General features: G+C 40.6%; 1 non-coding gene across 1 annotated transcript; it reads left to right on the top strand.

The window, feature by feature from the left end:
- The first annotated feature begins 5938 nt into the window (after nucleotides 1-5938).
- Nucleotides 5939-6011, top strand: TRNAE-CUC (transfer RNA glutamic acid (anticodon CUC)). The gene has a single exon. It is a non-coding gene; the product is annotated as a tRNA-Glu (tRNA).
- Nucleotides 6012-14573: the final 8562 nt, after the last annotated feature.

Raw genomic sequence — 14573 nt, 5'->3', positions numbered from 1 at the left:
TGACATGGAAAACAGTTCCCATATTATATTGTATAAAAGAAATTTGTTTGGGGCTCCCCTGGTGGCGCAGTGGTTGAGAGTCCGCCTGCTGATGCAGCAGGCACGGGTTCGTGCCCTGGTCCGGGAGGATCCCACATGCCACGGAGCGGCTGGGCCCGTGAGCCATGGCCGCTGAGCCTGCATGTCCGGAGCCTGTGCTCTGCAACGGGAGAGGCCACAACAGTGAGAGGCCCGCGTACTGCAAAAAAAAAAAAAAGAAAGAAACTTGCTTTGACCTCATTTTCTTCTCGTTATCTGTCTTCCCCTTTATCGTCTTTTGCAGTTTTTTGTTTCTGTCTTCTTTTTATTGGATTTACGTTTTTTCTTTGTGTCCTTTATATCACTAGTTCTCCTTTTCTCATTTCTTTACACTGCTTAGTACATTGTAGAAATGTATATTTTAAAGTTTCTCATACTGCACTTTTTGTTCTTGAAAAGGAAATAGGCAAGAGGAGGAGTTTAGGACCCAAGAAATTTGTGGTAGAACATTTTCTGCCTCAGTAGAGAAATAGTGCCTTCTAGTGTTCGCAATATTTTGTGTTTGTACCATTTCAACACATCTGAAAAGTTAAAGTATTAACTTATAATACTTTATAATGTTTTTACTTTTTATAATTTTCCTACCATATTTAAAAATATATAGATGGCATTATTATCCCTATTTTAGTGATTTAAAAGCCAGAATCATAAAACATTTATTTAATGTTGAATTGATGATAGCACTTACACCAAACATATGAAAGGATTAGAAAAATGTATTCTATTTAATGGATTCCCTATCCAGCTGCCACCAGTCACCAACCAGTGACGAGACAGATCATGAAAATATGATTCATGATATTGCCAAGTCCACTAAAAAGAATGCCATTGATAGAGCATTGCAAAAGCTGGTTGCTTGAGGGCAGCACGAATATGAAAGTTTACAAAAGAGTTGCTCAAACTTTCTATCCCTCAAGGTAACCCTCTTAGGAATGAGTTGATTGACATGTATTCTTTGGTTCTGCTGCTCCTAAGTCACCTCTACTTCTCCTGGAACTAGCCATGTTCTTCTGGAGAAGAGCAGTGCTCTCAGAGAGGCGGATATATTCTTAAGAGGTTTATCAGATGTGAGACGTTAACTGTTGCTCAGTATTTCCCAACTTCTTGTGGATTTGCATAAGCATTCCTTGAAATGGATACTTACTTGTTGACCATTATGAAAACATGAGGAATAGGTATGTGCATGTGTATACCTCTGGTATGATATTAGTGTTCTGCTGAGAAACAGAACCGTTAGGATGTGTGTGTGTGTATAATTATTTATAATTATAAAGAGACTTATTACAAGGCATTGGCTCATGTAATCATGGGAGCTGACAAGTCCCAAGATCCACAGGGTGGGTGAGTACTTAAACTGGAAGTCCAGGAGAGCTGGTGTACTTCCAGTCCACATTCAAAGGCCTGAGAACCAGGAGAGTCAATGTCTCAGTTCCAGTCCAAAGGCTGGAAGGCTAGAGACTCAGGAAGAGTTGATGTTTCAGTTTGAGTCTGTAGGCAGGAAAAATTCTCACTTACTTGAGGGAAGGTCACTCTTTTTGCTCTATTCAGGGCTTCAACTGATTAAATAAGGCCCACTCTCTAAATTAGGGGGAAATCTGCTTTATTTAGTCTACTGATTCGTATGTTAATCTCATCCAGAAACACCCTCACATACCCAAATAGAATAATGTTTGACCTAATATCTGGGCACCCCGTGGCCCAGTCAAATAGATACATAAAATTAACCATCATAGGTATTATCAATATAGATAAATTAAAATATGTGGACTTCCCTGGCGGTCCAGTGGGTGGGACTCCACGGTCCCAATGAGGGGGGCCCGGGCTCGACCCCTGGTGGGAGAACTGGATCCCACATGCATGCTGCAACTAGGAGTTCACATGCCACTTAAACTAAGAAGCCTGCATGCTGCAGCTGAGGGATCCCGCACGTTGCAACGAAGATCCTGCGTGCTGCAATGAAGACCCAGAGCAGCCTAAATAAATAAATAAATAAATATTTTAAAAATAAGAATAATTTAAAAAAAATTTTTAATATGTTTAATTCTTTGTCCTGCATACTCTTTAAAATGTTTCCAGCACCACTGTTTTATAACAAGTGTATCATTTCAATATTTGAGTCTTACAAATTTCTTTATTCAAAGAAGTATACTGTACAATCTCTACGAGTTATAGATGGTGACCTTGCTTTGCAAATAACCAGAAGGAATTGGAAGATAAAATTTATTGAACACCAACTGCCTATTTGGGATTAGCTACGTACTTATACATTTAATTCTCACAACAATCAATTGCAATAGGTAAGATTACTATCATTTTGAAAATGAAGAGACTGAGACTCTGAGAAGTTAAATAACCTGACCCAAAATTTGCACAATTAGGGAGTGGTGGAGCCAGAATATGACTCTAGAAGCCCATGCTCTTTCTACTCCAACTTGTTATAATTAATAAGCTATGTGACTGGAGGCAAACTAACTTTTCCAGGCCTCAGTTTTCTCATTTTCAAAATGACTATGAACTAGATAATTTCTTAGGTCTCAATTGCTAGGCAGAGATTTCAAATTGTCTACCCAATATCAATTAACCTATTCTTTCTTACCAATAGAATGGGGATAAACTCATTTGACATTCATACTTCCTTTTGCTTTTCACCTTTACCCTTATTCCTATCTAGAATGCATGCATGATGTTAGAGAGAAGCATTATGTCCCAATTCCTTGGCGCAGTGTTTGTTTTCTACTGTTCTCCTAGTTAACGACCTTTTCAACTCAATCCCAGAATGCAATGTTGACCTTCAAAATAGAGTGTGTCCACCCCAGGGTAGAAGCAAGACAATTATAAGTGTAAAAAAGAAACATACATATATTTAGAGCTGTAGGTTTTTCCTGAATACAGGGAATACTTTTTCATTGAAGTAAATTGAAAAAAACTGAAAAGTAAAAAAATAAGAAGCTTGTTATTCCATAACTAAGAGAAAGAAAAAATCATTTTTGAAATGTTGCTGTATTTGACTTCCCCTTCTGGTCATAGTGAAGAATATCACATAGTGCAGTGAAGATCCCGAGTGCTGCAACTAAGACCAGGCGCAGCCAAATAAATAAATAAATAAAATATTTTTTAAAAAGTTAACATACATAAAGCACTTAGAATAGTTATTGTTACACAGTAAGCACTATAAATGTGCTACCATTATTTTTTTTAATTAATTAATTTATTTTATTTTTGGCCTTGCCACACAGCTTGTGGGATCTTAGTTCCCCAACCAGAGATGGAACCCAGGCCTTTGACAGTGAGAGCTTGGAGTCCTGACCACTGGACTGCCAGGGAATTCCCTATGCTAGCATCATTAAGCAACATCTACAAGCACATTATTAGTCAAGCATCTTTAGGCCACACCACTAAAAACTACATTGGCCATTGCCATTTCTTTGGTTCTACTACTTAACTTCAGGCAAGTTTCTTAAACCACTCTGAATTTCAGTTTCTATAAAAGTAAGGATTAAAGAAGATAGCATACTTGAAATAGATTAGTATAGAACCTGACGCATAGTAGACATTCAACAAAGCTTAGTTCCTGTTGCCTCTCCCTTTTTCCCTAAATTATCACTCCAGGCTGACTTACCCATCTACATCAGCTAACCAGTTTCAAACCTCACTTCCCTCAGAACCAAATTCTCTTTGTGTGGACATCAGTGTTCCTGAAGTCCAGCTTCTCTGTTATTCTCATGATTTCATGAACCATTCTTCACATTCGGAGAGCCTATATACTTCTATTATACCTAAAATAATTTTAGTTGGGTTTATATCACTTATAACCACTAATATATCCCTCATATCTAAAGTGGCAGTTAATCTCCTAAGATAAATTAATTTAAATTACTTAAACTACTTGAATTAAATAATTGAAATTGAACTTCATGGCCAGAGTTCTTTCAGAAATAATTTAGTCCAGGGGGCTTCCCTGGTGGCACAGTGGTTAAGAATCCACCTGCCAATGCAGGGGACATGGGTTCAAGCCCTGGTACGGTAAGATCCCACATGCTACAGAGCAACTGAGCCCATGCGCCACAACTACTGAGCCTGCGCTCTAGAGCCCGTGAGCCACGACTACGGAGCCTGTGTGCCACAACTACTGAAGCCTGCATGCCTGGAGCCCGTGCTCTGCAACAAGAGAAGCCACCACAATAAGAAGCCCGCGTGCAGCAACGAAGACCCAACACAGCCATAAATAAATAAATATATTTTTTTAAAAAAAGAACAAATAATTTAGTCTAAATTTTCCTCCCTACTTCTCTTGAATTTCAAGATTAAGGAGCTCCCAGAAAGGTTCACCAACTTGCCAAAGTCACACGGGTAATGATTGCTCCGAGCCAAGACTAGAAGCTGGGATCTTGAGGCTATGACACCACTCCTCTATGCTACAGGAAGTGGGAACGTAACTCAAAACCAGACACCTCTCTTTGCATTCTATTTGTAGGGCTGTAGTTGCTGTTTAACTTTCATACAATACTGAATGCTCATTTTGATCTTGTAGTCAAGAAGACTTTCCTGGGGTTTTTTTTGGTGTGTTTTTCTTTTCACTTGATACACAAGTAAATCCAAGCCTCACCATTCTGTTTTTAAGCAGCAGGGGTTTTTTTTAAACACACAACTCAGTTTTACATTAACCCGTATTAAATTACCTTTTGGATCAGCCTTTTTAGATCTTCTGGATTCTTCATTCTGTCATTTAGCTTATCACCTATTAAACACCCCCCATTTTGTACTATCTGTAAACTTGATAATGAGCTTCCAGTATGCTCATTCGTATTAAGTGATTCATGAAGATGTTTAACAGGACGGGGCTATGGAGGGCTTTGACAAACTACAGGACACTTCTATTTCTATTGTAGAAATCATTTGAACTTCCAGCAAACTGTGCCATCATCCAGCCCTCCTTATTTGTGAAGATTGGTCAAATGCCTCAGAAAACAAGGTTCACACCATTTTCTTGATCTACCACAGTAGTGAGAGTAGTGATGAAAAATAATAGTGATGAATACTTACTGAGTGACCAGTCTAAGCCTTTTTCATATATTATTTTAAACATAGTCCTCTCAAAAACTCTGTGAAGGAGGCATTATTATTTTAATTTTTGCTATGGCAGAATAATTCAGGCTCCCTAGGGCATACATGGATGTAGTTTGGTTTTGGCTAACCACGGATTTTTCTAAGTATTGTTGTTTTACTGACTGGTGGGAAAGCAGAAGTATAAGTGGAGAAGCTGTGGAGTATCTTTGTTGTTGCTGTTCTTTTGAGGGAGTTAGAAGTGAAGGAGATGATGTAGATTCTATAGGGGAGGAACTTTAGGGAAAGGGTCAGTTTAGATAAGGGAAATTTATGAAGTTTTTGATGTGTCGTATATAATATAATCCCCATTATTTATCAATGCCTTCAAAGTTTGGATTGTTGTTGCTGTTTTGTGGTAAGATCATGTGTGTGAGATTGGTCTCCAAGAAGGCCCTGGATGAGAGCACAGTTAGCCCTAAGAAGCTCCATTACATTTGGGTTACATGACAGGCTCACAGAAGTTGTGTCCAAGCCTCACTTTTGGTAAGTGGTGGAGCTGTGTTTGGAAATTCAGCCTCATTCCACTCCAAGGCCCACTTTCTTCCCTTGTATGACCATGCAGGGGTCAGACCAGGGAGAGTAGGAAACCTATCAACAACATCCACCTATTTCTTAGTGAATTCAAGCTGGGCCTCGTTTTTACCACTTTTCTAAAGATTCACAAAGCATTTGCTTAATTATCCGTTCCAGAATTTTGCCAAGGAAAAATGTGCTCACGGGCTTACGGTTTCTTTTTTCAGAAAATGAGGGGAATTCCCTGGCGGTCCAGTGGTTAGGACTCTGCATTCTCACTGTAGAGGGCCCAGGTTCAATCCCTGGTCGGGGAACTAAGATCCCACAAACTGCATGGTGTGGCCAAAAAATAATAATAATAATTCCCTCTTTGCCATGCAGGTCCTACCCTTTCCAATTTGAGGATAGTTCTCAGTGATGGAAAATGAAAGCAAAGCAGGAGCTGATGAATTCTGCTTTTTCCTCTGTCATCTGTTATCATTACAACTTCTATTCCTTGTTCTTCTTGCTCAGAACATCAGTTTTCCTAACACTGCCTTTATGTATTAGTGCTGTTAAACACTATTATTACAAGTTAGTATTTTGGGATTAATTTATTAAAATACATCATAGGCAGCTTAGTACAAAACCTTGCTTTTAAAAATATTTTACCTATTTCAAAGCATTTTTATAGCTGTTCTTTTATGAAATAATAACTATATTCTATTTATAACATTTTCTCTAAAATGTAGAGTATCAGACAGCAATTTAACAACTTTATTGTTAAAATGGAGGCCTTTTTTTCCCAGCTTTATTGAGATATAATTGACATAGAACTCTGTATAAGTTTAAGGTGTACAAGCCTGATGATTTGATACATTTATATATTGCAAAATGATAATCACCATAGTGTTAGCTACCACCTCCATCCTGTGCCATAATTACCATTTCTTTTTTCTGGTGAGAACACTTAAGATCAACTCTCTTAGCAACTTTCAAGTACATAATATGGTATTATTAGCTATAATCACCATGCTGTATATTAGATTCCCAGAACCTGTTAATCTTATAACTGGAAGTCTGTACCCTTTGACCAATATCTCCCCATTTCCCATATCCCCCAGTCCCTGGTAACCACCACTCTTCTCTCTGTTTCTCTGCATTCGGCTTTTTTTAGATTTAAATGGAAGCCCGTTTAAATGGTAGAAATAGAAATTGAGTTCCATCTCTCAGAAAGTACAAAATGATAATACAGGAAAAATAAGAAATACTATTGTAGGGCTTCCCTGGTGGCGCAGTGGTTGAGAGTCCGCCTGCTGATGCAGGGGACGCAGGTTCATGCCCCGGTCTGGGGGGATCCCACGTGCCGCAGAGAGGCTGGGCCCGTGAGCCATGGCCGCTGGGCCTGCGCGTCCGGAGCCTGTGCTCCGCAACGGGAGAGGCCACGGCAGTGAGAGGCCCATGTACCGCAAAAAAAAAAAAAAGAAATACTATTGTATATTAATAATAGAAATTTTGTTTAGACCATTTTCCCCCCTTGCAAGTTATTCATTCTCTCTGGAGAGATAAGATAGCCTTGCAATTTAATACTTGATTTGAATATCCACAGGTTTTCTATTTAAAAAAAGATATTTACATAATTTTGTATTTCCCCAAATAGCTAGCAAGAAACCCTCTTCAAAGTAAGTGGTTAGATTCTACGTTCAGTTGCTTCATTCATGTGATTTTTTTTTTTTTTTTAATAAATTTATTTATTCATTTATTTATTTTTGGCTGTGTTGAGTCTTCGTTTCTGTGTGAGGGCTTTCTCTAGTTGTGGCAAGCAGGGGCCACTCTTCATCGTGATGCACGGGCCTCTCACTATCACGGCCTCTCTTGTTGTGGAGCACAGGCTCCAGACACGCAGGCTCAGTAGTTGTGGCTCATGGGCCTAGTTGCTCTGCGGCATGTGGGATCTTCCCAGACCAGAGCTCGAACCCGTGTTCCCTGCATTGGCAGGCAGATTCTCAACCACTGCGCCACCAGGGAAGCCTCATTTATGTGATTTTGAAACTCAAAAGAGGTGACTCAGAGCTGACTCTTTGGGTGGGCATCTTAGGATTCAGCTACTGCAAAGTTTATGTTCAGCATTTTATGTCTTCTCTGCTTTTCCTAAATTCTCTTAATGTGGCAGGATTTTCAGTTCACTTCAATGAACTGTTCTAGAACAGCTGCCACACATATTGCCTGTCCTTTGCATCAGATTATAACTATGAGTCAGTCTCTGTCTTTAAGGCACTCAAAGCCTAGTTGGGAAGATAGCCTTGTCAATAAAAAATACAACAGTGTGTGATGTGTGAAACAAGTGAAGCATGTGCAAGGGAGTGAAATAGTGCAAAAGAGGATATTCTCATTGTGAGGTTCAGGAAAGTGTCACAGAACACCAGTGAATGTTGCAGTCATAGATATGAAAGAGTGAATAAGTATGCAGCAAGAAGGTGGAAAGGACATTCCAGACAGCAGACACGCCATGTAAAGAACATGATGTGTGTAGAAACAAAGATGACCAATGTTCTAGTGCAGTGTGTAAATGGAGTGTGAGGTACAGATTGTGATGCCATATATGCCATGTACACGAATTTGAACCTTGCCCTGGATGAGAGGGTTTTGAGTGGGGAAATGACTGGTCAGAGAAAGATCTCTGAAAATCATCCTGGCAGCAAGATGAAGGATGACTTGTAGAGAGTTTGACTCAAGGCAGGATCACCATTTAGGAGATTATTAGTCTAGGTCCTGACCGAAGTATTATTACTAGATTTCTGGTTTGTGATTTGGATAGCTGTTTGAGACTTCCTAACTAATACCCCTGCTTCAACTCTTCCCACTCTACTGTCTCACATAGCAGTCTGAGTGATTTTTTTCCTCTATTTTGTAAATTTCAGTTGAAAGACTAGTACATTTATACTGACATAGCTTTCCTCTGGATGTACCATGTGCTAACTTTTTGCCACATTTGTGTCTCTCCTCCCCCTCCTCCTCCTCTCTCCCTCTGGCCCTCTGCACTGGATTTGTGTTGTCAATTTAGCTAAGCTACATTTCCCAGAATTCACCTCTGTGCATAGTGTTACGAACTGTAGAGGCTCAGATTTTGCCCACACAGTTCATGGATCTAGCAGAAGACATGGGACTACCAGGTTACAGATAGAGGATTTTATTACTCACAGCATAGCAGGCTGCATAAGCTTCTTGTTCATACAGCTCATTTTGTACCCCACCCCCCAACCAAAACAGAAAACAAAAAACAAAAAAAACCTCCCAATCTTTTATAATGGGCTGCAAGCAAATCTGCCCAACCTTTGCCTTGGAGAGTGACAGTATCATATTATTGTCTGATTATACTGCAGAGGAAACAAATCTGCCCTCTGCCCCAGAGGAAGACACTATCTCTTTCTTCCAAGGCTGTTCACTATACAAATATCTTTTAAAAGATATTCTTCCCATTGCATGCGGGATCTAGTTCCCCAACGAGGGATCAAACCCCGGCCCCCTGCACTGGGAGTGCGGAGTCTTAACCGCTGGACCACCAGGGAAGTCCCTGTATGTTAACATTTTAATAGCTTTTAATTCTGAAATAATTGTAGATTCACAGGAAGTTGCATTACAGAGAAGTCCCACATATGCTTCACCCAGTTTTTCCCAATGGTTACCTCATATAATTATTGAACAACAACAAAACCAGGAATTTGACATCAGTACAATGTGTGTGCATAGTTATATGTCATCTTCTCACATATGGAGAAAATTTATTGGTGTTGACATTTTACCTTACCTCCCTTTATGTACCTTTATTCTCCCCAGTTTATAATTGCCTTAATGATTTCTTCTACATACATTGAGAATGACATTAGACAGTGTTATGATTTTTGCTTCAACTGCCCAACATAACTTTGAAAACCCAAGACAAGGAAAGTCTACTGTATTTACCTATATTTTTGCTCTTTCAGAGTTCTTTTTTCCTTCTTTTTTTTTTGCGGTACGCGGGCCTCTCACTGTTGGGGCCTCTCCCGTTGCGGAGCACAGGCTCCGGACGCACAAGCTCAGCGGCCATGGCTCACGGGCCCAGCCGCTCCGCGGCATGTGGGATCCTCCCGGACCGGGGCACGAACCCGTGTCCCCTGCATTGGCAGGCGGACTCTCAACCACTGTGCCACCAGGGAAGCCCTCCTTCTTTTTTTAAAATAAATTTATTTACTTTATTTATTTATTTTTGGCTGCATTGGGTCTTCGTTGCTGTGCATGGGCTTCCTCTAGTTGTGGCGAGCGGGGGCTACTCTTTGTTGCGACGCGCAGGCTTCTCATTGCGGTGGCTTCTCCTGTTGCAGAGCATCGGCTCTAGGGCGCAGGGTCAGTAGTTGTGGCACATGGGCTTAGTTGCTCTGTGGCTTGTGGGATCTTCCCAGACCGGGGCTCGAACCCGTGTCCCCTGCATTGGCAGGTGGATTCTTAACAACTGCACCACCAGGGAAGCAAGCCCTTTTTTCCTTCTTGATGTTCAAAGATTTTTTCTTTTATCATTTTCTTTCTGTTTAGAAGAGAACTTCCCTTGACCATTGTCTTAGGGTAGGTCTAATTTGGTGAATTTGGTGTCATATTCTATTGGTTTTCCTTCATCTGAGGTTGTCTCAATTGATCCTTCATTTCTGAAGGATATTGTCTCTGGATGCAGAATTCTGGGTTGACAGTTCTTCTCTTTCAGCACTTCAAAAGTTTTGTGAGCCTTCTTTTTGGCCTCTGTGGTTTCTGATGAGAAATCTGCTATTATTCCAATTGTTCTCCTCTATAGGTAATGTTTCATTTCTCTCTGACTGCTTTCAAGATTTTTCTTTGTCTTCAGTTTTTAGAAGATTGATTATGATGTGCCTTGACATAATTTCTTTAAGTATCCTGTTTGGAGTTCAGTCATATAGTCATGAACTGCATGTTTATGTTTTTTTGCCAGATTTGAAAGATTTTCAGCCATTATTTCTTCAAATGCTTTTTTAGCCCTATTGTTTTCCTCCTCTCCTTCAGGGCTCTGATGGTATGAATGTTAGATTTTTTGTTATAGTCTCACAGGTCCTCAAGATTCTGTTAATTTTTGTTGTTGTTGCTTTTCATTTTTACATCTTTATTGGAGTATAATTGCTTTACAGTGTTGTGTTAGTTTCTGCTGTATGACAAAGTGAATCAGCTATATGTATACATATATCTCCAGGTTTCATCTGTTAATTTTTTTTTTCATCTGTTAATTTTTTTAAAAATCCATTTTCTCTGTTGTTCAGGCTAGGTAATTTCTTTCTAATTTCCATTCTTCTGTTGAGCCCATCCATCAAGATTTTTATTTGGGTTATTGTATTTTTTAGTTCTAAATTACCGTTTGGGTCTCCTTTATAACCTATTTCTTTTCTAAGACGTTCTATTTCTTTGCTGAAACTTTCTATTTTTTCATTTGTTTCAAGTATGCTTATAATTGCAATTGATGGCCTCTTTAAAATCCTTGTTAACTAATTCTAACATCTGTGTCACCTTGGTGTTGGCATTTGTTAATTGTCTTTTTCTCATCCGCTTTGAGATTTTCTTGGTTTTTGGTATGATGAGTGATTTTTTTACTGAAACCTGGGCATTTGGGATGTTCTAATTAGACTCTAGGTCTTATTTAGAGCTTGTGTTTTAGCAAGCCTCCTCTGACGCTGCTCTGGGGGGTAAAGGAGGTTGCTACCTCATCACTGCCAGGTGTGAGAAGAAGTCTTGGCTCTCCTCTGTGATACCCTCGGTGGAGGGAGGGGCATTTCATTACTGCTGAGTGGGGGTGGGAGTTCTGGCTCCCTCTGCGGCCTCTGCCAACTTCATGGAGGGGCATATGGCATTGTTACCACTGAGAGGTGGTGAAAGTCCTGGCTGTCTACTAGGCTTACTCTGACATCACTGGGCAAAGAGGAGGATGGGTGCCTTGGGTATGGATGAAAGTCTAGGCTCCCCATATGGTCTCCACTGACAGCTGGGGCGGGGAGGATCTGGTGCTCTTTACCACCAAACAGAGATGAAAGTCATGGCTCTCCATTTGGCTTTCTCTGTTACTACCCTGGCAGGGGGTATGGGATGACTCATTACAGCCTGGAAAGAGTGGAAGTCTTGGCTCCCCACTGGGCCTTTATGGGAGATTGTGTGGGTGGAGCCTCAGTTCTTTTCTGTGATATTTGCCTAAAGTAAAGCAGTTATTGTTTAAAGGTTTTCTGTCTTGCTAGACTGCCCCTTTCCTGGTCCTTTGGCTGGAGAGAGCAGGTTTCTCTTGGGGCTTTTTTTTTTTTCTTTTTCTGTCTGCAACCATTGGTGTTTCCAGGCTGCTGGCTTTTCCAGTATCCAGACTGGAATATATTTGGTGAAAAGAAAACCCAGGGAACTCACCACTATATTCTTCCTTGAGTCCTGACATCTTTAGTTGGTCTATTTTCCCTCTACATTTCTTAGAGTCTCCTTATATTTTGTTTTATATAGAATATCCAGGGATTTTAGTTGCATTTAGTGGAAGGAATAGGGAAAAGTACATCTGCTCCATTTCTCCCAGGAAGGAGAAGTCTGTGCTAGATTTTAAATCTTCATAACAATCCTATAAGGTAACAATTATAGCCATTTCAGATGAGAGAGCTGAAATACAGAAAGGTTAATTCATTTTGTCCAAGATCACACAGCTAGTAAGTGGGGAGATGAGATTCAAACTGAGGTAATTTTGTTTCAGAGCCAATGACCACGTGGGCTTATGACAGCCATTCATTTATTCGTCACTTCATTCACAGAGGATATTTTAGGCCAGTGAAACTATTCTGTATGATACTGTAATGGTGGCTTCAGTTCAGTGTGAAAACAAATAGACCATGACTACAAATATATTTATATCCATGAGAAGGAGGAAGTTGTATGAAATACATTTGCCAGAACTTGGATGGTCCATCGGGCACTTCAAAATGTCTGGGAGCAGTACAAACAGACTTCATTGGGTTGTACTTCGGATAAATGCGACAAGTGAGTCAGGCACTTTTTGTGGCCCTGTTAATGTTTTCCCATCAATGGTGATTCAAGAAGGCTGTCATGGCGCTTCCCTGGTGGCGCAGTGGTTGGGAGTCCGCCTGCCGATGCAGGGGACGTGGGTTTGTGCCCCGGCCCGGGAAGATCCCACATGCCATGGACCGGCTGGGCCTGTGAGCCATGGCCGCTGAGCCTGCACGTCTGGAGCCTGTGCTCCGCAACGGGAGAGGCCACAACAGTGAGGGGCCCACGTACCGCAAAAAAAAAAAAAAAGAAGGCTATCATTTTGTCAGTAGACCAATGGTTTAATTCATGTCCAGTGGTGAGGAGTGGAAATTTTAGAGTCTCTGATAGGACTGGGTTGTTATTTAGTCCAAACCAGAGCTTTTTCTTTTTTATCAAACCAACAATTGTTGAATTTCCAATCTTGTCTTTCCTTTTCTGAGGCCAATTGCTGGCCTTTTCTAGCCAGTTTTTCGAAGTTATCATTTGGGGTAATATCCCTAAGGACAATGACAGAGGTTTGGCTGCTGTTGGTCCCTTTAAGGGCAGCATTCCTTGTGGAAATATTAGCAAGGTAATTTCACTTAGCTTCCGAAGAGTCAAGTTTAGAATTCCCTGAAATGTTAGTAATTAATAGCTAAAGGGGCAAGTAAAAGTATTGCATCTAATAATTCCTGAACTTAGGGGCCATTTTTATTCTGTAAGGAAGGAAGCCACATTGCTTCCACAACATTCCAAAATCATGAGTTACTCTGAAAACATATCTACTATAAGTTTACATACAGGCAGTTTTATCCTTGGCTAAAATACAAGCCCATGTAAGAGCATATAATTCAGCGTGTCGGGCTGAAGTAGCCTTAGGTAAAAATGCTGCTTCATCAACATCAAAGGAGTTGCAATAGTATACCCAGCACAACATTTGCCATCATTTGACCTTTTAAATAAGAACCATCCGTGAACTATAAAAAGTCAGCATTACCTACAAGAGTTTCTTGTTATGAGGAGTCAGGAGGTGATCCATCAGCATTAAGCAGTTGTGAAGGACTTCATCAGTGACAAAGGGGAAAATAGTAGCAGGGTTAAGGTCACTACATTGTAAAAGAGCTTTGTGAGGAGCAGTTAACAAAAGGACCTCATAGGAGGTAATGTGGTTGATGAGAAATGTTGAGTGTGATAAGAATTCAGGAGAATTTCTATTTCATAAGGTATAAAAATGGTTAAAAGGGATCCCACAATGATTTTCTTGGTCTTAATCAAAAGGGCGGTGGCTGTAATTGTTCTAAGGCAATGAGAGGGAGGTATCCGTGTGTTCCCTATGGCTGGCTATAATACTCTACGGGTTGATGGTGGTCCCTGTATTTTTGGGTGAGTACCCCAAGGACATTACTTTATTTTTCTTTCTTTTTTTTTTTAAGTAATTTAATTATTTATTTATTTTTGGCTGGGTTAGGTCTTTGTTGCTGCACACAGGCTTTCTCTAGTTGTGGCAAGCAGGGCTACCATTCATTGCAGTGCATGGGCTTCTCATTACAGTGGCTTCTCTTGTTGTGGAGCATGGGCTCTAGGAGCGCAGTCTTCAGTAGTTGCAGCATGTGGGCTCAGTAGTTGTGGCTCGCGGGCTTAGTTGCTCCCAGGCATGTGGGATCTTCCTGGACCAGGGCTCGAACCTGTGTCCCCTGAATTGGCAGGCAGATTCTTAACCACTGTGCCACCAGGGAAGTCTCTACTTTTCATATACAAAAAGGAAAAGGGGAATCTGATCATTGGGATGCCCAGGGCAGGTGGGTTCATCAAGCTCTCCTTTAAGGCCTGTGGTCCCATTCTTCCCATAAAATTGGGTCGAGGTTGTTATT

This window comes from Neophocaena asiaeorientalis, unplaced genomic scaffold (assembly GCF_003031525.2).
Source record: "Neophocaena asiaeorientalis asiaeorientalis breed wild unplaced genomic scaffold, Neophocaena_asiaeorientalis_V1.1 scaffold39, whole genome shotgun sequence".
Lineage (NCBI taxonomy): Eukaryota > Metazoa > Chordata > Mammalia > Artiodactyla > Phocoenidae > Neophocaena > Neophocaena asiaeorientalis.
Note: the sequence above shows the minus strand (reverse complement) of the source record. Positions and strands in the feature narration are given on the sequence as shown.